Source organism: Felis catus, chromosome C1 (genome assembly GCF_018350175.1).
Source record: "Felis catus isolate Fca126 chromosome C1, F.catus_Fca126_mat1.0, whole genome shotgun sequence".
NCBI classification, from domain to species: domain Eukaryota; kingdom Metazoa; phylum Chordata; class Mammalia; order Carnivora; family Felidae; genus Felis; species Felis catus.
Genome location: NC_058375.1, coordinates 87,424,639 through 87,450,234, shown reverse-complemented (window position 1 = coordinate 87,450,234; position 25,596 = coordinate 87,424,639). Strand labels below are relative to the sequence as shown.

The 25,596-nt window shown below is 37.0% G+C and overlaps 1 pseudogene; it reads left to right on the top strand.

Annotated features, from left to right (window-relative positions):
- Window positions 1-8,079: 8,079 nt before the first annotated feature.
- Window positions 8,080-9,566, top strand: LOC101092132 (annotated as a pseudogene).
- The last annotated feature ends 16,030 nt before the right edge of the window (window positions 9,567-25,596 follow it).

Sequence of the window (25,596 nt, the reverse complement as noted above, 5' to 3'; positions counted from 1 at the left end):
TCCTATTATAAGATTTTGGAGGCAATACCCAGGTTACTGGGGCACCAGTGTGGCTTAGTCAGTTAAGCGTCCAACTCTTGGTATCATCCAACTCTTGATATGCTTTGTAGATACTGTATTTTTTTATAAGTTGAAGGTTTGTAGCAACCCTGCATCAAGGAAGTCCACGGGTGCCATTTTTCCAACAGCATTTGTTCACTTTGTGTCTCTGTGCCACATTTTGGTAATTCTCAAAATGTTTTAAATTTTTGCATTATTATATTTGTATGATGATCTGATCAGTGATCTTTGATGTTACTATCATAACTGTTTTGGAATGCCATAAACCATGCCTGTAGAAGACAGTAGGTTTGGTTGATAAGTGTGTGTGTTCTGAATATGTCCACCAACTGGCGGTTCCTTGTTTCTCTCCATCTCCTCAGGCCTTCCTATTCTTGAGACACAACACTATTGAAATTACGCCAATAAAAACTGTACAAGGTCCTCGAAGTGAAAGGAAGAGCTGCACATCTCTCACTTTAAGTCAAAAGCTAGAAATTATTAAGTTTAGTGAGGAAGGCAGGTCGAAAGCCAAGATAAACTGAAAGGGAGGCCTCTCACCAAACAGCCAAGGTGAGAATGCAAAATAAACATTCTTGAAGTAAATCAAAAGTGCTACTCTGGTGAACACACAAATGATAAGAAAGCGAAACAGCCTTATTACTGAAATGGAGAAACTTTGAGTGGTCTGGATAGAAAATCCAATCAGCCACAAAACCCCTGTAAGCCAAAGCCTAATCGAGAGCAAGGCTCTAACTTTATTCAATTCTATGAAGGTAAGATATGTGAGGCAGCTGCAGAAGAAAAGGTTGAAACCAGAAGAGGTTCATGAGATTTAAAAAAAACAAACCATTTCCATAACATAAAAGTGTAAGGTGAAGCAGCAAGTTATCCAGAAGATCTAGCTAAGATCATTAATGAAGGTGGCTATAATAATACATTTTCAATGTAGATGAGATAGCCTTATACTAAAATAAAATGTCATCTAGGACTTTCATAGTTGTAGAGAAGTTAATTCCTGGCTCAAAGCTTCAAAGGACAGACTGAGTCTTGTTAGGGGCTAATGCAGCTGACAACTTTAAGTTGAACCCAGTGCTCATTTATTATTCTAAAAATTCAAAGGCCCTTAAGAACGGTGCTAAATCTACTTGTGCATGTGCTCTCTAAATGGAATAACAAAGCCCGGATGACAGCACATCTTTTCACAACATGGTTTGCTGAATATTTTAAGCCCACTATTGAGACCTACTGGTCAGAAAAAAAAGATTCCCTTCAAAATACCACTGCTCGTTGAAAAGACACCTGGTTACCCAAGAGTTCTAATGGAGATGTACAAGATTCATGTTGGGGGGCCAGGGTGGCTCAATTGGTTGAGTGTCCAACTCTTGATTTCAGCTCAAGTCATGATCTCAGGGTTGTGGGATTGAGCCCCACATCAGGATTGGTGCTGAGCATGGAGCCTGCTTGGGATTCTTTCTCTCCCTCTCTCTCTGCCCCTCCCCCTACACACACACACACTCTCTCTCTCTCTCAAAATAAATAAATAAACATTTTTTTAAATGATAAAAAAAAAAGATTCATGTTGTTTTCTTGCCTGCTAACACAACATCCATTCTGCAGCCCATGGATCAAGGAGTCATTGTGAATTTAAAGTCTTATTATTTAAGAAACATATTTTATAAGGCTATTGCTGCCATAAATAGTGATTTCTCTGATAGATCTGGACAAAGTAAATTGAGAACTTTCTGGAAAGGATTCACTATTTTAGATGCCATTAAGAACATTTGTGATTCATGGGAAGTGGTCAAAATACCAATATTTACAGGAACTTGTAAGAAGTTGATTCTATATTTGCATATGACATGATACCCTATATAGAAAACCCAAAAGACTTGACCAAAAAACAGCTAGAACTGATAAACTAATTCAGTAAAGTCACAGGATACAGAATCACCATAGAGATTTTGTTGCATTTCTACACACCAATAATGAAGCAGCAGAAACAGAAATTAAGGAACCAATCCCATTTACATTTGCACCCAGAACAGTAAGATACCTAGTAATAAACTTAACCAAAGAAGTGAAAAGACCTATACTCTGAAAATTATAAAACACTGATAAAAGAAATTGAAGAGGACAAAAAGAAATGGAAAAACATTCCAGGCTCATGGATTGGAAGATCAAATATTGTTAAAAGCCTATACTACCTAAAACAACCTACACATTTCATGAAATCTGTATCAAAATACCAACAGCATTTTTCACAGAGCTAGAGTGAAAAATTCTAAAATTTGTATGGAACCACAAAAGACCCCAAGTAGTCAAAGCACATTGAAAAACACAAGCAAAGCTGGAGGCATCACAATTCAGACTTCAAGTTATGTTACAAAGCTGTAATCATCAAAACAGTATGGTAATGACACAAAAGTAGACACATAGATCAGTAGAACAGAATAGAAAACCCAGAAATGAACCCACAACTATATGATCAATTAATCTCTGACAAAGCAGAAAAGAATATCTAATGGGGAAAATACAATCTCTTCAACAAATGGTGCTGGGAAAACTGGACAACAACATGGAAAAGAATGAAATTGGACCACTTTCTTACACCATAAGCAAAAATAAATTCAAAATGGATTAAAGACCTAAATTTGAGACTTTAAACAATAAAAATCCTAGAGAAGAACATAGGCAGTAACTTTTTTTACACTGGAGTTGCACCTTTTTTCTAGATATGTCTCCCGAGGCAAGGGAAACAAAAGCAAAAATCAACTATTGGGACTTCATCAAAATAAAAACCTTCTGCTAAGCAAAGGAAACAATCAACAAAACTAAAAGGCAACCTACAGAATGAGAGAAGATATTTGCAAATGACATATATGATAAAGGGATGGTATCAAAAATATATAAAGAACTTAAAAAATTCAACACCCCAAAACAAATAATTCAATTAAAAAATGGGCAGAAGACTAGAACAGGTATTTTTCCAAAGAAGACAACCAGATGGCCGACAGACACATGAAAAGATGCTCAACATCACTCATTATCAGGGAAATACAAATCAAAATGGCGATGAGATATGACCTCACACCTGTCAGAATGGCTAAAATAAAAAACACAAGAAACAACAGGTGTTGGCAAGGATGTTTAAGAAAAGGAATCCTCTTGCACTGTTAGTGGTAATGCAAACTGGTGCAGCCACTCTGGAAAACAGTATGAAGGTTCCTAAAGAAGTTAGAAACAGAACTACCCTCAGTACTACTAGCTATTTACCAAAAGATAAAAAATACTAATTTGAAGGGATACGTGCAACCCAATGTTTATAGCAACATTATCTACAATAGCCAAATTATGGAAACAGTGCAAGTGTCCACTGATTGATGAAAGGATATATATATATATATATATATATATATATATATATATATATAATGTATAATGGAATTATATATAATATATTAATATGTTATATATAATTCCATTATACATATATATTAATATATATATATACATATACACACAATTGAAAATATATGTATACATGTATAAATGTATAATGGAAGATTACTCAGCCACAAAAAAAGAATGAAATCATGCCATTTGTCATGACATGAATGAAGCTAGAGAGTATTATATTTGGCAAAATAAGTCAGTCAGAGAAAGACTAATACTATATGATTTCACTTATATGTAGAATTTAAGAAACAAAACAAATGAGCCAAGGGAAAAAGAGAGAGAGAGAGAGAGAGAGAGAGAGACAAACCAAGAAACAGACCCTTAACTATAGAGAACAAACTGATGGTTACCAGGGGGGAGGTGGGTGGGAGGATGGGTTAAGTAGGTGATGGGGATTAAGGAGTGCTCTTGTGATGAGCCCCAAGTGTCATAAATATGTTGACTCACTATATTGTATATCTGAAACTACTATTACACTGTATCTTAACTAACTGGAAGTCAAGTAAAAACTAAAAAACAAAGAAAAACAAAGGTTGATTCCAACCCCCATGGATGACTTTGAGGAGCACAGGATTTCAACGGAGGAAGTAACTGCAGGTGTGGTGGAAATAGCAAGAGAACTAGAATTAGAGGTGGAGCCTAAAGATGTGACTAAAGGGCTGCAATTTCATGATAAAATTTTAACGGCTGAGGAGTTGCTTTTCATGGATGAGCAAAGAAAGTGATTTCTTGAGATGGCATCTACTCCTGTACTCCTGGTGAAGATGCTGTGAAGACTGTTGCAATGTCAATAAGGAATTTAGAATATCATACCAACCTAGTGATAAAGCAGCAGTGTTTGAGAGGACTGACTCCCCTTTTGAAAGAAGTTCTACTGTGGGTAAAATACTATCAAAGGGCATTGCAAGCTACAGAGAAATCGTGCACAAAAGGAAGAGTCCAGCTTCACTGTTGCCTTATTCCAAGGAATTGCCACAGCCACCACAGTCTTCAATAACCACCACCTTGATCAGTCAGAAGCCATAAGTGAGACAAGATACCCCACCAGCAAAAATATTACAGTGTACTGAAAGTTCAGATGATGGTTAGCATTTTTTAGCAATAAAGTATGTTTAGTTAAGGCATGTATTTTTTAGACATAACGCTGTTGCACACTTAAAAGACTATTATATAATGGAAACGTAACTTTCATATGCATTGGGAAACCAAAAGAATGATTTGACTTACTTTATTGCAATATTTGCTTTACTGACGTGGTCTGAAACTGAACCCACAATATCTCTGAAGTATGCCTATACATTTTCCGAAATCAATCAATTAGAACCTTCCTTTATGCAACACTATTCCAGAAGTTCTTAAATTTTGTCTGTTCATGACATCCTTGGGGGTCTCAATTTTTTAAAGTTATATTCATAGGCCAAAAGAAACACTCAAGTATTCTGTTTAACAGTTTCCAAAAACATAATATTTATATCCTAAAAGTGTAGTAGCTATTTGAAAAATAAATGTGCATAAATTGAAAAAAATATTTTTATTTCATTCTTAAATAACCTCACTAACTTACTAATGGGAGGCAGTGCCTGCTGAGTGCTGCACAACTTCTTAAACTTTGAATTAGATTAGATGGTTGCCACCCTCATTTTCTTTTTCAAATTCATTTCTGAGTGGCAATTGCTTTTTAAATTTTTAAAAATTATTCTAAGACTTTTTTTAGAGCTGTTTCAGATTCACAGCAAATTTCAGAGCCAGAGATTTCCCAAAGCCCCCATACCCCACACCTGCATAGACTGCCCTATTATCAACATCTCTCACCAGAGTAGTACATTTATTACAACTGATGAAGCTATGTCAACAGATTGCAATCACCCAAAGTCCATATTTACATTTAGGTTTACTCTCGATGTTTTACATTTTATGGGTTTGGACTGATGTATAATAACATGTATCCATCATTATGGTATCAGACAGAGTATTTCCACTGCCCCCAAAGTCATCTATGCTCCATCCATTCATCCCTCTTCCCTCCTCTAATTCCTGGCAACCACTAATCTTCTTGTCTTTATAATTTTGCCTGTTCAAAAATTTCATACAGTTGAAATAACACAGTCAGCAGCCTTTTTAAGTTGCTTTCTCCACTTAATAATATGCATTTACATTTCTTCCACGTCTTTTCATGACTTGATAGCTCATTTCTTTTTAGTTCTCAGTAAGATTCTGTTGTGTAGATATACAGTATTTATTCATTCACCTGCTGAAGGACACCTTGGTTGCTAGCACACCGAGGTGTGATTGCTATATCATATGTCAAGTAGTTTTATAAGAAGGCACTAAATTGTTTTCCAGGTGGCTACATGATTGTATGCATTCCCACCAGGAATAAATAGGACTTCCTGTTGCTCCATATTCTCACCAGCATTTGGTTTTGTCAGTGTACTGGATTTGGGCCATTACAATGGGTGTATAGAGGTATGTCCTTGTTGTCTTAAGTTGCATTTCTCTAATGGTATATGATGTGAAACATCTTTTCATATGCTTATTTACCATCTGTATATCTTCTTGGCTGAGATGTCTGTTAAGGATCTTGGACCATTTTTTTAACTTAGATGGCTTATTTTCTTAATGCTGAGTTTTAAGAGTTATTTGTATATTTTGAATAACAGTCCTTTATCAGATGTGTCTTTGGCAAAACTTTCTCCCAGTCTTTTCTAATTCTCTTGATATTATTTTTTGCAGAGCAGAAGTTTTTAATTTTAATGAAGTCCAACATATCGATTCTTTCTTTCATGGGTCATGCCTTCAGTGTTGTGTTTGAAAAGTCATCACCATACCAAGGCCATCTAGGTTTCCTCCTATGATATCTTCCAGGAGTTTTATAGTTTTGAATTTTACATTTATGTCTATAACATATTTTGAGTTAATTTTGTGAAGAGTGTGTCATCTGTGTCTATACTGACCACAAAAAATACCAGAAACCTAGCTTAGCAAACATGTTATCATTCAAAAGAATGAAGAACAATCTAATAATGAAACTGTAAACTTCTTCAAGAAAGTATTTTACACAGTATTCAGTGTTGCTAAATTTCCTTTGAAAATTTAAAGTGTCCTGGAGAACCCCTGTGAATTCAGTGAGGGATCTTGGAGTACCTCAGGAAAGTTTGGGAATCAGGGACATATGCCATTGATGGAAAACCTAAGGTTGTGTGTAAAAAAAACAAACTATATGTGTAAAACTAAATGTGTAAAAAATTTGTAAAAAAACAAACTAAATGTGTAAAAAAAACAAACTATAGGGTCACCTGGGTGGCTCAGTCGGTTGGGTGCCCAACGTTGGCTCAGATCATGATGTTGTGGTTCATGAGTTCTAGCCCCACATGGGGCTCTGTGCTGACAGCTCAGAGCCTGCATCCTGCTTCAGATTCTGTGTCTCCTCTCTGCCCCTCCCCCACTTGTGCTCTGTCTCCCTCTCTCTCTCTCTCAAAAATAAATAAAAAAATTTAAAAAAAAATTAAAAAGAAAAAACTATAGACATTATTAAAAGCAAAGGTGCAAAGTAGCAGAAGATATCTGTAGTACATAACAAAAATATAGAATTAATATCTAGGCTATATAAAGAAATCCTATAAATCAATGATAAAAGAGAAATAATCCAATAGAAAATGAATAAAAATCTTACACAATTCTCAGAAAAAATTCCTAAGTATAGGGGAAACATGAAAATTCAGTTCATCTCATTAAAATCAAGTAAATTCAAAATAACACTCTAATAGGTACCATTTACACTCACTGTAATGAGTATTACATAGACTTTATTACATTAATATCATAAATAATTCTATTTCTCCAAAAGCATAGAGCAAACAAATTTTTATAGACTACTAGTAGGAGTATAAACTAGTACACTGACTTTCTGAAGGAGTTTGAAACTGTCTGGTCAAGTTAGAAATTCACAAGTCCTATCAAATATGATTCTACTCCAAGAATATACTCTAGACAAATACATGCTCAGTTACCCTAGGATACATATGTTGGTCATACTGAGAAAAATGAAACAATTCATATCTCTGTCAATAATAAAGAATTAAATTGTATAGTCAGGAAATGGCACACAATACAGCAAGGAAGTATGCAAACTATGTGTTTGAATCTAATGGTATCACGTCAAGTGAAAGCCAGACATGTAAAATATAAAGTGTATGATTTCAATGATATATATTTCAAAAATGGACAAAACTAGATTATTTGGAATGCATAGATGGAGACTAAACTTAACAAAGCAAGGATATGAATGATTGTCACAGGAGTCAGAGCAGTGGTATTTTACAGGGAGTAAGAAAGATACTATGGGAAAGGGACAGTTGGGAATAATTTCTGAGATTCTAACAATGTTAATATTTTGACCTGAGAGATGTTTACACAGTGTTCACTTTGTAATAATGCATTTAAGTGCACATGTTTTATTTTATACTCTTCTATATATGTATTACATATCCTAAGTTAAAGAAAACAGTTTATATTATATCGACCACTGTAACAATGTCTCTTCTTCTCTGCCATCTGCTTGGCAGCCACAAAGCAGCAACCATGTGTGAATTCATCTCCATCCATGTTGGCCAGGCTGGTGTCCAGATTGGCAATGCCTATTGGGAGCTTTATTGCCTGGAACACGGCATGAGTCTGATGGTCAGATGCCAAGTGACAATACCATTGGCAGAAAAGATGACTCTTTTAATACCTTCTTCAGTAAAACAGGTGTTGGCAAGCATGTGTTCAATGCAGTGTTTGTAGACCTGGAACCACAGTCATTGATGAAGTTCGCACTGGCACCTATCATCAGCTTTTCCACCCTGAGCAGCTCATGACAGGCAAGTAAGATACAGCCAACAACTATGCCCAAGGGCACTACACCATTGGCAAGGAGATCATTGACAATGTCTTGGAATGAATTTGGAAATGGCTGACCAGTGCACAAGGTCTTCCATGGCCTTGGAGGGGGAATTGGTCCTGGGTTCAACTCCCTGGTAATGGAACATCTTTCTTGTCGATTGTGACAAGTCCTAGCTGGAGTTTTCCATTTAGTCAGCCCCCCAGGTTTCCACAGCTGTAGTTGAGTCCTACCACTCCATTCTCACTACTCACACCAGGCTGGAGCACTCTGATTTTGCCTTCATTGGAGACAATGAAGCCATGTATGATATCTGTGGTAGAAACCTCACTGAATGCCCAATCTACACTAACCTGAATAAGATAACATGTCAAATTGTGTCCTCCGTCACTACTTCCCTCAGATTTGATGGAGCCCAAAATGTTTTCAGATAGAATTCCAGACCAACTTGGTACCCTATCCCCACATCCGCTTCCCTCTGGTCACATATGCTCCTGCCATCTCTGCTGAGAAAGCCTACCACAAACAGCTTTATGTAGTAGAGATCACCAAGGCATGCTTTGAGACAACCAAATGGTGAAATATGACCCTTACCATGATAAATACATGGCTTTCTGACTGTTGTACTGTGGTGATGTGGTTCCCAAAGACGTCAGCGCTGCCACTGCTACCATCAGGACCAGGCGTACCATCCAGTTTGTGGGCTAGTGCCCCATCGGCTTCACAATTGGAGCCAGCATCCCACTGGCTAATTACCAGCATCCCACTGTGGTACCTGGTGGAGACCTGGTCAAAGTACAGCGAGCTGTGTGTACGCTGAGCACACACAGCCATTACTGAGACCTGGGCTCTCATGGACCACAGGTTTGACCTGATGTGTGCCCAGTGAGCCTGTGTTCACTGGTATGTGGGTGATGGCATGGGGAAAGGACAGTTTTCTGAGGCCCGTGAAGATATGGCTGCCCTTGAGAAGGATTATGAAGAGGTTGGTGTGGATTCTGTTGAAGGAGAGGATGAAGAAGAAGAACAGGAATACTAAAGTTAAAAATGTCACAAAGGTGCTGCTTTTGCAAGGAAGCCTATTCTGTTTTAAACATTGAAACGTGCTGTGATCAGTTAGTTTGTAGGTAGCAGTATATACTCTCTTATACAATTACGGACCTAAGCTTTAAGGCATGATGCTTTGTTACAGACATAAGCTGTCCATTTCTCTGATGGGTTTGAATAAATGTCTCAAATGAAAAAAAAATGGGTTGAAAACCAGAAAATACAAACTCAAAATGTCAATTGCCTTTGAGAACTGATTAAATGGAATTTAACATATTTGTGCTGTTTTTGTTTTTCAAAAATTAGAATAAAAGTATAAACGGCAAAAATTAGCATTTGTAGCTTCAGATGGAGAAAAATGAGCCTTGGTTTTATTTTCTACTTTTAGGCTGTGTTTTTTTCTCTCTCCAAGAAACATCGACAATAAACAAACAAATCAAAACAGACCATGCAAACCAAGAGTGCACACTGACTCTAAATACCTTCTGTAGTTGTCCCTACTGCATAGTAGAAGGATGTCTTAAAGGTTGTTTGTACAAGTTTCTTAGGTTGTAGAGTCACATGAGACAAAGCAAGTTCTGTGAATCAACAGATGGAATGGCCTATCTTGGGTGGAATGCATAACAGGAAATGGTATGAATGGCAGTTCTGATTGGTAAAAGAAGAAAGATTTGGGAATATGTCTGTATAAATATATTATATAGGTAAAGATCGGGTTGTTTCATCAATATAAAAAAAGTTACAAGAAAAATCTATTGTATGTGAAATTTGTTAGCTAGGCTACTGGTAGGGAAGATCTATATTTTAAGAGTGAATATAAGATGTAAATTTCATAAGTATTTATAACCCAATGAAACAATTACAATCGTCTGTGATTATCTAGACTATAGTTGTCTTAATCATAAAGTTTTTTTTAATTTTTTTTTAACGTTTATTTATTTTTGAGACAGAGAGAGACAGAGCATGAACAGGAGAGGGGCAGAGAGAGAGGGAGACACAGAATCTGAAACGGGCTCCAGGCTCTGAGCTGTCAGCACTGAGCCCGACGTGGGGCTTTAATTCATGGACCGTGAGATCATGACCTGAGCCGAAGTCGGACGCTTAACCGACTGAGCCACCCAGGCGCCCCCTAATCATATAGTTTGACAGTGATAAGATGTGCTGAGTAATAATTGAAATATATTTTTGAAACAATTTCAGATAATTGAAATTGAAATTGAAATAATTGGTTTTACTATACATTGCGGGATATCAAAATGCATATTTTAACAAATGTTTTTTAAAATAAAATTATTTGCTAAAAACACAAGAAAACTTGTTAACATTTTATATATGATAATATGCATTATTTTTAAGAACATGACCTTTTTCACTTGAATTATAATAAATCTACCCTAAGACTTTTGATGGAGCCTTCCTGCAAAAGCGTTCATGCTAAGAGTAATGCCTTTCCATTCAACCCAATTGTTTCTGGCAATAGATTATTTAACAAGAGGAACAGAAGAACATATAGACCAGTAAAAAGAAGTTGTTCAAGGCCTATGTCAACCTACAGGTAATTCTTTTTATCAAAGAGAAGCATGGCTTCATTCCTCTTCATCACCACCCATCCCCCCAATCTAGGTGCCTTGTAAAATATACAGTCTGCAAAACTACATGAATTTGATGCAAGCAGACTGGTCCAAGAACGCAGACAGGGGTCCCGCAGGACCGGCCAAGAGGGTCCTTAGCTTCTCACAGGACAGAAATCAAATACAAGCCAGAGAAAGTGAAAGCAGAGTTTACTGAATAGTGTAGATGACCGAGAATAGCCGATACAGTGTTTGGGAAGAAGGAGTCGCCCCATCGCTGAAACAGTTCTAGGTTACATGTTTCTCCAGAAATCCAGAGTAGGGTCTAATCAAAGGCAAGTGTCAGGTGAACAATAGGTGTTATTCAATAGATCACTGAAGGTAGGGGGTATTGATGCCAGGTTTGTTCAAAGCTAATGTCCTGGAATGTGTTTGGGATCCAGCTCTTAGATATACCAGGTATTTGGGGGCTTAAGACAAAACTCAGAGAATGATTAACTTTATTACTTCCCCCTTGGACTTGGAACATAGCTTCTTTGGTTTTTACTCAGATGTAAGGTAAAAACTAGAACACAAGTAAATAGGGCCTAGCAGGAAAAGAGCAGAAATGGAGCCTTTCTAAAACGGAGTCCTTTCAGCTTTCCTATCTCTCAGTCACCCCAAGGACAAGAGAATCCAGGCTCAATAACTATTTTAAGATGATATTTTAAAAGTTTTTTTAAATTTTATTAATTTTTGAGAAAGAGAGACAGAGTGTGAGCAGGGGAGGGGCAGAGAGAGAGGGGGGGGGGTGGGGAGAGAGTGAGACAAAGAATCTGAAGCAGGCTCCACACTCTGAGCCGGCAGCACAGAGCATGATATGGGGCTGGAACACACGAACCGAGAGATCATGACTCCACCCGAAGTTGGAGGCTTAACCGACTGAGCCACTCAGGCACCCCAAAGATGATACTTTTCAAGCCACTACTAATTTGGCAACTAAAAAAATATATGTATATATAATATTTTTAAATAAAAATACATCAAATTGTTTATTTTTAAACATACCAACCGAAAACTTCAGTCTATTTAATTCCTGTGTTCTGATGAGAGATCTGTATTATTAAATGTTTTACTAAGTCTTTCTATGTTTTTACTATTTTCAACAATTTCTGTTTAGTCCAATAGCCCAGCCTGTTTCACTTTCATCTTTCTTTTTTAAAGAGTCTAGTATCATTAACTATATTGTATTGTAATTTATTTTGCTAAGGTTTCCTTTGACTATCATGAATTCTGTCTGTGACTCAGGACAGGTTTTTTTAAATGTTGAATATTTCATATGTAGATGAAATAATGTACGTAACACAGCCAGTGTGTCTTACATGAAAGCCATATTACTTCAATATCCTGCTATAGACAACTATTTCCTACTTTAAAAGCTAAAAAATAATAATAATAAAAGTTTACAGCACCATAAATAGCATGTAATGAATACTACATGCTACTTTCATGAATACTACATGAATACTTTCATGATGTGACTATGTGACTCTAGTCCCAATAAATACATTAATGTCCCAAGACTCACAGCTCATTAGAGAAATGTTACCAGCTTGTAAAAGAATATGCAAGCCATCAAGCTTGGAAGCCAACCTTGATTACTGGAAGAATTTTAATCAGAAATGGCTGAAATCCTAAATATTCCAAATCGCTGGTATGAAAAAAAAAAATAATGTGGCTTAGAAGCTTTGGAATAGAGGGGGCTTTTTCTTTTATTGATTCCTTAAAACAAACAAACAAACACAAAGTAAGGGTTATTTTTTAAAAGAGATACAAGCACATTTACTTTAAGCCTTTCCATCTATAATAGCTTGTCCATGGCTTCTTGGAAGGAGGCTGAACACAGGAATGATTGGCTGATTAGGATGGATTCCAACAAAAAATAACAAATATTTGTTTTAGCAAATACAAAAACAGAGGCAAAACTGGGAAGTGGGTTGTAAAGTATCTATTTTTGAGGGCAGATTATTAAAACAAGTGAAATAATATGATCAAATTCCTTTTTTAGACTATAACAGGGAAAATTTCATCATGTCAGATCACTGGTTACTCTCTATGGTACTAATTTTCCAAATATTCTATAATGTAACATAAAGTACTTGAGTGTTACATTTTAAAGAATCTTATCACTGAGTAAATAATCTCTGCTGTTCCTTAGAAAATGGTCTTTCAAACTTCTTGACTGAGAAACACAAGAAAAAAAAAACATTTTACATTGTGATACAGCATATATGTATGTGTGTATGTGTATGCATAAACAAAAGTTTACACACACACACACACACACACACACACACACACACACACACACAATTACCTTACTAGGTGAAATAAGCTTGTATATAATCTATCCTATGCTATTTGATCTATTCTATCATTTTCATTAATAATACCATTCTATCATATTTCATTAAGAACAATCAAGAATCACTAAGATCTCACATCTCCCCAAATTTTACTGACTTTACTGCAAGTTTGGAAAACATTCCCTTTAGGTACCTAAATAATGACTGTTTAGTTTAATGGTTAAGAGAACAGGCCTTACCAGGCACCTGGGTGGCTCAGTCGTGTAAGCATCCAACCTTTGATTTTGGCTCAGGTCATGATCTCTCAGTTTGTGAGATAGAATTCTTCACCCTGCTTTGCACAGAGCAGAGCCTGCTTGGGATTCTCTCTCTCTCTCTCTCTCTCTCTCTCTCTCTCTCTCTCTCTCTCTCTCTCTTTGTTCCTTCCCCACTCGTACTTTCTCTCTCTCTCTCTCTCTCTTTCTCTCTCTCTCTCAATGAATAAATAAACTTAAAAAAAAAAAGAGTGCATGCCTTACATAGCAAGGAACACTCATTAACACTACTGAATAAGTAAATGGATGGTGTTTAAAATTTCTCAGTTGCAGTTATGGTCCAGCCCTACCTTTCTGAGACAACATCCCACCCAGTATCTTTGGTTGTGATTTTCACATTACTCAAACTCCTTAGGATTCATTTAAACCCACTCTCTTAGGTTACTTTTATAGGGAGTTGTTGCAGGTAAGTGTTCATTTTACTACTAAAAAGAAAACCAAAAATAAAACATGCCCTTGAAAGAGGACTCCATTTTTCCCCTTAACTGCTTCCATTTTGACCTCAATCTGTACTTTCTAAGTGATTAAGTTCTTCTTTCCAGCTTATCTCTTAACTCAGGCAAAAGACCCAGCAGGCAAAGCATCCTGAGATGGGAACGGAGACTGCCCCTCAAGCAATAGTGATCCTCCTGATACCAGCCAAGACCTCACTTGATTGACCCCAAGACAATGATCAACCTGACTTTATTGCCAAGCTGTACACTGACCTTTGTCCCACATTTTCCTTACAAACCTGGAAGTATTTTCAGCACTTTGGAGACAGACTTTGGGACACTAGTCCTATGTCTTCCTGATGTTGGCCTCCCTGAAATAAATCCCTTTCTTGTTTCACCACCGCTTGTCTTTCTGCCTTTGGGTTTTGTCATTGGCAATTAGCTTCATCCGTTCTGTTTGGAACCCCAGGTGCTCTTAGGCCCTGTACCCTGGCTACATCTTAAAGCCAACATAGTCAATTGTGTTTAGGTACCAGCTCTGCTGTGCAGTCTGTTTATCTCTGAGATTGCTTTCTCATTTCTAAATCTATGCTACTAATAATTAACATCTAGGTTTGTTATACAAATTACATGAAGAATGTGAAGCACTAAATTTCTGGAAAAGCCAATACATGTTAAGTGATATATGCTGATGGCTATCTTGTAATACACGGTATTTCTTCTGCAAACAATTTTGCGTTCTATGGCCCCTCATCTTGTTTGATTGTATTTTTCTCTCTTTATTTCAGTCTTATATATTTAACCAACTTAAGCAACTGCCATGATCCCATTAATATGAATCATGTGCTCCAATTAAAATAATTTCTCTGCCAAATGTATGATCACAATTTTAACTTTATCAGGTCAGAAAAATTTTGTTAATGTTAATTAAAACAGTGATCTGATTACAGAGACCTTGTAAAAATTACATATGTATGACTTTATTAGACATACACAATAATAGGAGCAGTCTTTGGTGGAAATATCGAAAGGTATCTATCATAGGATCAGTATGTTATACCCATTTGACAATCACTTCCCATGCTTCAAAAAACATTCTATAATCTGTACCCTTTTTGTACATTAAAAAATATGTGTTTAGTGAAAAATAAGAGAAAAAGAATATTTTACTAACACTCAATTACAGATTAGACATTGTGGTATAACATCTTAAAAATCCTGATACTAGATTCTCATTTTAAAATCCCACATTTGGGAGATGGCAACCTTCTGCTTCTGACTATGATGGAGTAGCTCATTTCAGACCAATCATTCCATCAAGAACAACTAGAAAAGCTGAATAAAAATTAAAAATAAGTATTCTTAAAGGCAGTAGAGAGTGACCATGACATTTTTCTACCCTGAATATATTCTGGGTTAGGCAAAACAAAGACAAGCCCCTTCCCTGAATCATTCATGTGCCTATAAAAACAATTCTTTGGTAATAAGACCTGCTCCACTCCTGCAGATACACGGAACTGTGTCCCACTCTGGAAATGTAGGCTGGGATTCAAGACTACAGCAAACCAGGGAGGGTCGGGGAGCGATGACAGGTAAAAATGCTGTAATGCTTTCCAATAACTCTTTTATTATTTTTTTAAAAATTTTTTTCAACGTTTATTTATTTTTGGGACAGAGAGAGACAGAGCATGAACGGGCGAGGGGCAGAGAGAGAGGGAGACACAGAATCGGAAACAGGCTCCAGGCTCCGAGCCATCAGCCCAGAGCCCGACGCGGGGCTCGAACTCACGGACCGCGAGATCGTGACCTGGCTGAAGTCGGAGGCTCAACCGACTGCGCCACCCAGGCGCCCCCAAATTTTTTTTCCAACGTTTATTTATTTTTGGGACAGAGACAGAGCATGAGCGGGGGAGGGGCAGAGAGAGAGGGAGACACAGAATCGGAAACAGGCTCCAGGCTCTGAGCCATCAGCCCATCAGCCCAGAGCCTGACGCAGGGCTCGAACTCCCGGACCGCGAGATCGTGACCTGGCTGAAGTCGGACGCTTAACCTATTTTTTTTAATTTTTAAATATTTATTTTTTTGGAGACAGAGTGCAAACAGGCGAGGGGACAGACACACACACACACACACACACACACACACACACACACACACACAGAATCTCAAGCAGGCTCTGAGCTGTCAGCACAGAGACCGACACGGGGCTGGAACCCACGAAGTGGGGGATCATGACCTGGGCTGACGTTGTATGCTTAACTCATTGAGCCACCCAGGCACCCCCTCCAGTGACTTTTTTTAAAGTTTATTTATTTCTTTTGAGAGAGAGAGAGTGTGTGGGCAGGGGATGGGCAGAGAGAGAGGGAGAGAGAGAGAATTCCAAGCAGGTTCTGTGCTGTCAGCACAGAACCTGATGCAGGGCTCGAGCAAGCTCAGGAGCAGTGACCAAGAGTCAGAGTCACCCAGGCACCCCTCCAATCATTTTTAAGTTGTCTTGTTCTTGATCAATATTTGCAGGATCTTGATGCTTTAAAATGCTGCTTCCTTAAGTTGGAAAAATTTAAAACGTGCAGGAGGAAACAGAGCCCACAATCTCTTTACAGCCACCCCTGTCTAAGGATTTGCCTTGAAAGTATTTCTTTCGAAATGTAGGCATTCTTGAAAACTGCTTGAAAATCAGTGATATGAAGCCATTTTACAAAGAAGAGAAAGGAGGCTCAAAGATGTGAAGTAACACTTTCTCACACCACTGATAGGAGAAGGCAAACCTGGGACCTAAATCTAGGTATTTGGGGTTTTTTATGCCGTTCTTTCCACCATGCTTTTCTGTCACCTTCCCCTACCCCCCTTTAATCAAGGACTATGACACCAGTGAGTTTCCATTTAATTTTGAAAATAAGAATATGCATGAAATAACAGCACAAATGATAAGATTGATGACACAGTGTTAAGGGAATTCATACAAGTAACAGATAAATAAAATATTAAGCAGGAATTAACAAGAATTAAGATGGAGTTTCAGAATAAAACTAGAATTTGGTTGGTAATACGTACCAATAACATGTTTGTACACCCATGTTCTACAACTTTTTATCTAGTATACCTTCTACTGCCAAAGTCATACTAATTTTGAAGTCTGTGTTTGCCCAAAAGACTGAAATAACGAAACTGTAGTGGCATGCAATGCTCACAACTTGACTTTACATGAATTTTATACAATCGTCAAAAAGGTTCTATTTCTGCCTTCAGTTAGACATAGATTTCTAGTTCTCCACTGAGGCTTATGGAGGTTCCTGTGCCTATAACACTCCCCCGCACAAATACATGTTATCTCTGAATTATCAAATTTCTCTCAAGGAACTTCAATTTAATGCATTTAAGTTTTCAAACCCACAGTTAATCTTGGCTTACTCTGAACTTCGGTTATACTATTAGTATTTGTGTCATTTATTATTGTGTGTAGTCTAAGGCTCTTGCCCTATTATTTTACCTAATTAAATTGAGCATATCTGAAATCTTATAAACATTACTTGCTGCCATCCTAGTTTGGATATTGTGAGGCTGATTTTTCCCCCAGATAAGCCTCCAGAAATTCATGCAACAAACTGATAACCAAATTTGGTAAAAGTTGTAACTAAAACCACAATTTTACAGATGCAATTAAAAATTGACAATATATGGTTACTTATTGCTTTATAAATTTGCTTATAGTAATAGTAATAAATGATACCATTGAAGGGGTTCAGGACAGGACCCCAGAGTGTGCCACTTTGGCATGTACATTATTTTGAGCTGAAGGCACTTGAGACCGTGTGTGCCCAGAGAAACTTTTGCTCCTCTCCTAACTACACAGAAGAATCTAAACTGGGGGTCACTCCCAGACTATGGGTTATTAGCAGAGATAAATTTTATCTTAGTGACCCATCTCTAAGGCGGGGTAAACATCTAATTACCAAACATCTACTCTTCTTACTGCCCTGTGAGGTGCATTCCTTTCCCCTGAGGTCCCTTCTCCTTGGTTCAGAATCACATGTATACTTCATTTTGCCTGACTGTCTGGAATTTCCTTGTCTATGTGGATTCCCACATGTATGCCTATTAAATTTGCTTTTCTTCTGTTAATCTGTCTCATGTCATTTTGATCTTCAGTCTAGATAGAAGGACCTAGAAGAAGACAGGAACTATTGCTCCCTAAGGAGACAAGGCATTTTTGCTCCCCAACAGCATAGATTAAAGCACATATCCAAGATGCATTTTCAGATATCCAGATGATCATATTTCTATAGATTTTTTTCCAAAAAAAAAAAAGCAAACTTGTTTTTCTGCCCATATCTTTATATACAGGCATTGAATTGGTACATCATTTCATAAATCTCATTGGAGATAATAATTCAAAATTGCTCACCTTCACAGAATACAAATATAAAAGGGTTTAAAATTACTACAGGGAATTTTAAAGTGATTTCTACATTTATTTCAAAGGCAATGGACTTCCCTTTAATATGCTAAAGATTTTTTTTTACCGTGTCTTCTAACTTTTTTGCTTTATAATCATTTCTCATACTACCTAAGCTCTACACAAGTAACATACCATTATAAAGATTGTCTAAATACACATAAATGTGGAAGATATTGCCATTTCAATTCACTCTGAGATTGTAATAGCACATTTTTCTAGGGATTCCATTGTCTGTTCAAAACTAGAACTTCCTCAAAATAGCTTTGCAACTGCTATTCAATATTCATTCACTGGAAATGGTACAATGAGAACACCACATGATGAAATGTTGTGCAAAAGGAACCAAATGTTCTATAACTCAGTAAGAAAAGTGAATTTTAAAGGATGTGCACTAAATAAATGAGGCATGCATTTCCAAAGATTTCTTTTCCATTGTATAGTAGTGTCTTATACCATCACTTTAACTAGCAAGGATTCACAAAATGCTATTTCTATGGACAGTGAAAAAAGCAGGTGTTCTCTATGAATACTGATCTTTACTGCTCTTCTTATGTTAATTACAAGAATAAAGCGCAGCTGCATTTACACTCCTGTTTTACATTAAATTTGCTGGGGAAGGATTTTTAACACGTAGATTATATAAACTGCTAGCACAGATATAGGATCTTTTATTACTTTGGAATTTGTTTATCCTTAGAAATAATAATGCCTTTCATTTTGCTTTGTTTTGTTTTTAAAATATAAAGGAGTTTATTGTCAATGAAACAGGGAAATTACTCAGCTACTTTTTAAAGAAGATACCACGCAAAATTCAATTGCATTTTAGAAAAATAATTGCATTGTGTCAATTGGTTTAATGGATTGATTACTTAATCTTTACCCTTCCTTTGAGAATGGTAGCAAATCAAGACATTTGGTTTCAGGGGTCAAACTGTTGCCCATGTGTGACAAGCCTCTTTTATTCCAAAGAAAAGCTTTCAGCTTACTATTCTACAAGTTTATCCAGTCAATTTCTCTAACAGGAATTCAAGGTTTCAAAGTTTTGTAACAAAACAGGAAATTTTATAACTGAAAATTTCTCTAAAAATGATCTGAATGTATGATGCATCCTAAAGTTTATTTAGAAATAAAGTTTATTTTGAGAGAGACCACATGTGCATGCAAGTGTCAGTGGGGGAGGGGCAGAGAGAGAAGGAGAGAGAGAATCCCAAGCAGGTTCTGTGCATGGCTTGATCTCATGACCCTAAAATCATGATCTGAGCCAAAATCAAGAGTCCAGTGCTTAACTGACTTAGACACCCAGGTGCCCCTGTCTGATGCATTTTAAAAAGCAATTAACACAGGCAAGAATTTGATGGCTACCATAAATGCCAGATTCCTATCATTCAGGTATGATATTTTCAGATCACAGCTTCTGCTTTGATAATTAGTAATTTAATGATGAGAATGTGAGGAGCCTAAAAAGTTCCCAATATTCAAAGACATTACAAACTGTCCTAGTATATTGAAGCATCTTTTCGATTGATACAGGGAACTTGCATATTGGGACCCACAAAATAGTGCCCCAGTGGTAGGGCCTATATCACAAATCTAAACCTAATCCGCTGGCACTTAATGGGAAACACCTCACTGTCTAGGAAGCGTAACAGAAACAATCACAATCCTTACCTAGCTCACCTTCTTCTGTAAAACAGGACCTGCTAGCCTTACCAGGAAATGCTGACACCTTAGCTAATCACGTCCTGTGCTTCTAATGCTCTATACACCTCCATCTTGCCCCAAATCTCTCCAAAGAGTGTTCTAGTGCTTGTGAGGCACTGTACTCCATGATCCATGGGTTGTTTTCCTCTCAGAAAGGACATGAGACTTATTACTAAGTTGTGTTATTTTTGTCATTTGACACAATATGCTTAAAACCCTTTTGCTATTAAAACTTATATTACTATGTTACCATGCCCACAGGGCAGGATGAATATACAGTTTTCAAAACAGTATAACAGAAACAAAACACATCATTTAAGATATCTGCTGGGGCTCAGGGCAGCCTGCCCCAAGATATGCCACAGTGGTATATTATTTTGATTTAAAGTCACACAAAAAGCAGCCAGTGCAAGAAGGGCATCTTGACCCTTCCTCCCCTGAATGTGGAAAATCAATCTCCCCTGTGAAGGGTGCTTCTCCCTCCGGGGCATCTGGAGACTGAGAGGAGCCATCCTTATCACCAGAGATGGAACCTAGGGCCAAAGAAGCCTATATAAACAAACTGTGTTACTTTTACTAATTTACTACCCCAGCTCAAATTCGTTTAGAATTTCTTACAAATTGAAGCTCCTACCTTTTGAAAAAAACGTAGACTGCTTATATCCAAGGTAAGGTTCTCATTCTGGTATCATACTATAAAGTCACTTTTTATTTTTTAGCTGCATACACTTTCAATATCAACCTCTACTTAGAGTCCTCTTTGTAGAGGCCTCTTTTAGGCAAACAGGCTTGCATAATGCAAAGTAGAAAGGGCCCACAGTGACCCCCTGGCCGAATATAGACAGGTCCATCAGGTGACCCACCTCAACATATCCATAGGCCCTCACCGACAAATGGGCTGCTTACAACCACACACACTTACCAAAAAAGGTAAAATTCCGTATGTCGCCATACCTCCTCACTTTCCTCCTTTAAAAACAGCCCCCACTCTGTCTTGCAGACAGCCTTTCCTTTGCTATCCTGCCTGCCTGCCCTTCCCTTGCAGTGTATGCAATATCCACTGCCCCCTGGCGGACAGTTACCTGCTTTGCTGTCCTACCCGCTGCTCCCTTGTGGTGCATTAATAAACTTCCATCACCTTTTCCTGCCTTGGGTGAATCCTTTCACCTTCTGGACCACTGGCTTCCGCCCTATCATTGTCCTGCATTTGGGGGCCCCCATCTGATTGAGAGGGACACCCACATTCTTTGTAACCTTCTTCTAATGTTTTAAAAAAATTACTTTATCATTTTTTTTTCATTTCTTCTAAAGATACTTAAAACTTTTTCAAAATCTCTGGATGTTGGTGAGTTGGAGACACATTTCTTTTATGTCATCAGAGAGCCTAGATTTCAGTTTGGGTCTATGTAATTTTCAGATAAGTAGAAAACCATGGCATTTATTCTCTAGAACACTAGTTCAATCTTGCTTGTAATTCCTTCATCTAAAGATGCTGTGTAATTTTTATGGTTACCCTACTTTCTTCCCTCTCTACCCACAATGTGCAGTGGCAAATATCTGTTTGTTAGTAGCTCCTGATCTTCATAGTAATTCATTTCAATGCTATTATTAAGCCTTCTTCTCACATCACTCTCTCAGCTGCTAATGTCTGTTAACCTTGTTGCATGTTAAATAATTTGGTCTTTTTCCCAAGTACCTTGGGAGATAACCTCTACAACCTTGGACATTTCTGAGTGATAGAACTCTTAAGCCATCACTGATCCACCACATCTGAGTTAATGCTAACGAGTTCGCTCAGGTTGGTGGCAGGCCAGAAAGACCAACCACAGGTAAGCCATTTGATATCAACCTAAATACGCCCAGGGAGAGAAGGAGGGCTGGAGATTGAGTTCAGTCACCTGACTAGTGATTCAAACAATCATATAAACATAATAAAACCCCAATAAAAGCCCTGGACTCTGAAGTTTAGGTGAACTTCTTGGTTAGTAAACACAATCGCTGGGAGGGTGACTCATACTGATTTGATGGGGCAAGAGAGCAGAAATTCTGAATTCTGGACCATCCCGGTGTCTCTTCATTTGTCTAGTTTTGATTTGTAGCCTTAAGAATACAACTACAGTTGTGAATATAGGAATGTTTCTGAGTTTTGTGAGGTATGGTAGCAAATTCTTAAACCTGGATAGGTTGTGGGAACCAACTATCATACCCAGTTTGTGTGGGTGTCCTAGGGACTCTCAAATTTGTGGCTGGCATCTGAAGCGAGGATAATCTGCTGGGGACTCAATTTGTGTACTCGGCAGTAAATGTAGGTGATTAGTATCAGAATGCCATTGTAGTATTACAATCTGTGAGGTGTTATTATAATTATTAAATTTTATGGGAAGACATGTTACAATCCTTTCATCATGTATAAGCCCTATATTTTTTACTCACAGCTATTATTTGTGAGAGTGACACAGAAAAATATACTTAAGGTACATTCAATGTTTGGCATTTAATATACATTCAATGAGTGGAAAATGTTTTTATTTTTATAAGTGATTAGTAAAAATTAGGGCTTGCGAGACATCAGTCCCTACCTCTTTTGGAAGCATGGAAGATTGACAGTATTGACAACAACATGGCAGATTATTCTGCTCACCTATTTGCGAAAGGTTGAGCTGTTCTCAATTTAGAGCTTTGAATTCATTGGCGTTTTATACTCTGATCACCTGCATGCATTATAAAGTTAAATGAGTAATTACATAAGTATATAAAATGAGGTATTTCTTACTTGGGTAAAGCTAATGAAATTGAAATATATATTTCTCACTGAATTTCTGAGTGCAGGGAAAGAATAAGGAAAACAGAAAATCATCATCAGAACACATCATAATTATTGCTTTGAACTAGGGTTACCACTGGTTGCTAAAATTAGTGTGCAGAAGTTTGAGCAAAAGCAGAATGCTTGTCTCAAACATCTATGCCTCGAAGATTTCTCCCATGAGACATGGTGACTAGATGCAAATTGATACTGGAATTTTGATCCTGGAATAAAGAAGGGTCACTGGCGGAAAAAATGGTGAAGTTCCAATAAATTTTGTTGTTTAATTAGCACTACTATACCAATGTTAATCTCCTGGTTATGATTGTTGTTCTATGACTATTTAAGATGTTAACACAACGGGAAGTTGGATGGGGGATATGCAAAAACTCAGTATTATGATTGCAACATTGTATAATTCTAAAACTATATCAACATTTGGAATATTTTTTAAAAGCATAACTTATTACTAGTTGCCTTGTGCAGGGGTAAGAACATTGACTCCAAAGGACACAGGGAACTTTTGGGGATGATAAAACATGAAGAAATGGATGATACTATTGGCCACGGTCCCTACATAGGGCTTCCTCCAACAGCCAATTATGTCACTCCCAGTTGTATCCTTACACAACAGGGATATGATTCGCTGGTAGTTCTGTGGAGTCTTTGGGCCTCACTGTAAAAAGAATTTTACAGAAATTCACTTTTACCCTTATATCCATCCACCCCCACTATAAACTGAAGGGGTATGATGTTTCAGGTATCGATGTATCAATGTCAACTCAGATCTTGTGTTCAAAATCCTTAAGATGCTTGAGTATTCTCCTTTCCCATATAAATTTTGCTTCATCAACTTTTTCTAGTTATTACTACAAGTGTGAAGGTCCTTTACATCTTTCTCGTCCCAATGGAAGCAGTTATACGCTAGTTTTTTAACAACTGGTCTGGTTAAACATTAGTCATAGAAAACATCTTTGCATACCAAAGATTCCTAACTGGTCAATTATCATAAGCATTCATTTATTTTCACACTTTAACTGTCTCTAAATTTGCTATGTCCTCCTTTTGTCCCTGAATTTTCTATGCATTTTCTGCTAATAAAACTTCCGCATCTGGTCTATGCTCTTTCAAATTTTTATTCTCTGATAATACCTGCCCCAGTTTATATCAATGCATTTTATATCAAGGTATAATTGAAGCTTACCTAGCTCATTTGGTAGTTGCATATTTCAAAAGGAGCCCACTTGCCTAAATTAATTTAAGCAGTCTCTTGGTTCTCCTTGCTGCCTTTTCAACGTCCCCTCTCTAATTCCTTACCTTCTTTGCTAAGAAGATACACAAAATGGTCTCTACAGCTCATGGAATCATTGATTATCTTCACTATGTATGAGCTATGGAAGTTTAGGGAAATATTCTTATCTATTAAATGAAGATAAAAATAGATGTATTTAAATGATGTTATGATTTAAGTATACAGTATATGACAAGTGTTGACTGTATATCATATTTAATTGACTTTAGGACATATATTTTTCATATGTATGACTGCATAAATTAAAATTAATTTTACATGGTGCAATGTTTAAGGTTTCTGCTAGCCAACTCACATTTGTCATTTATTTTTATGGAAAAATACATTAATACCCTCTAGTAAACATATATTACATATATTAAACATTATAACATTATAATATATATTAAAGAATACATCAATATATGTTTGATTCAATAAAACACAGAACAAAATAGAATTAGACCTATAAATTCAGAGAACTGATGGTTGCCAGAGGGGAAGAGGGTAGGAAAATGGACAAAATGGGTAAAGGGGAGAGGGAGACACAGACTTCCAGTTATGGAATGAATAAGTCATAGAAATAAAAGGTACAACATACGGGATATATTCAATGATATTGTAATAGGGTTGTGTGGTGACAGAAGGTAGCTACACTTGTGGTGAATAAAAATAACATACAGAGAAGTTAATCATTATGTTGTATACCTGAAGCTAATATAATACCGTGTCAAATACACTCAAATAAAAATGAATAATAAAGTACGAGATGCTTGTGACACTTAAGACTTTTTTTATGTCTCCAAGGACACAAAAGGTAAATTTGAATGGGCTTAAACCAAGAAAGAATTTGTTGACATTGAGAAATGAAAGTTCAGAAACAGGATCATCATTAGACACAGCTTTATCTGGTTCAAATGATATCAATAAGGGCCAAGGATCTCTTTATCTTTCACCTCTGCCTTCCTAGGATAGGCCTACTTTTTATATTAGATATGGTACTTCCCTACCTCCCACCACCACACACCATCCCCAATCTACATGGTGACTTCAGGATGTTCCCTCATTGCATAACAATGATTGCAGCCAAACATAGTTCCCATGAGGAGGTGGGTAGGACAAATGGGTAAAATAGGTGATAGGGATGAAAGAGTACACTTACGATGAGCACTGAGTAATGTATACAATTGATGAATTACCATATTGTATACCTGAAACTAACATAATACTTTATGTTAACTATACTGGAAT